Source organism: Mastomys coucha, unplaced genomic scaffold (genome assembly GCF_008632895.1).
Source record: "Mastomys coucha isolate ucsf_1 unplaced genomic scaffold, UCSF_Mcou_1 pScaffold6, whole genome shotgun sequence".
Taxonomy (NCBI): Eukaryota; Metazoa; Chordata; class Mammalia; order Rodentia; family Muridae; genus Mastomys; species Mastomys coucha.
Window position 1 is genome coordinate 86,760,675 of NW_022196912.1, and position 343 is coordinate 86,761,017.

Sequence of the window (343 nt, forward strand, 5' to 3'; positions counted from 1 at the left end):
TTCTCACCAGAGACTATGAAAGCTAGAAGATCCTGGGCAGATGTAATACAGACCCTACAAGAACACAATTGCCAGCCCAGACTACTATACCCAGCAAAACTCTCAATTGCCATGGATGGAGAAAACAAGATATTCCATGACAAAACAAAATTTATACAATATCTTTCCACAAATCCAGCCCTACAAAGGATAATAGATGGAAAGCATCAACATAAGGAGCAAAACTACACCCTAGAAGAAGCAAGAAGATAATCTTTCAACAAAACCTAATTACACCTCTTACAACAAAAACAACAGGAAGTGACAATTACTTATTCTTAATATATTAATTTGAAAATTAATA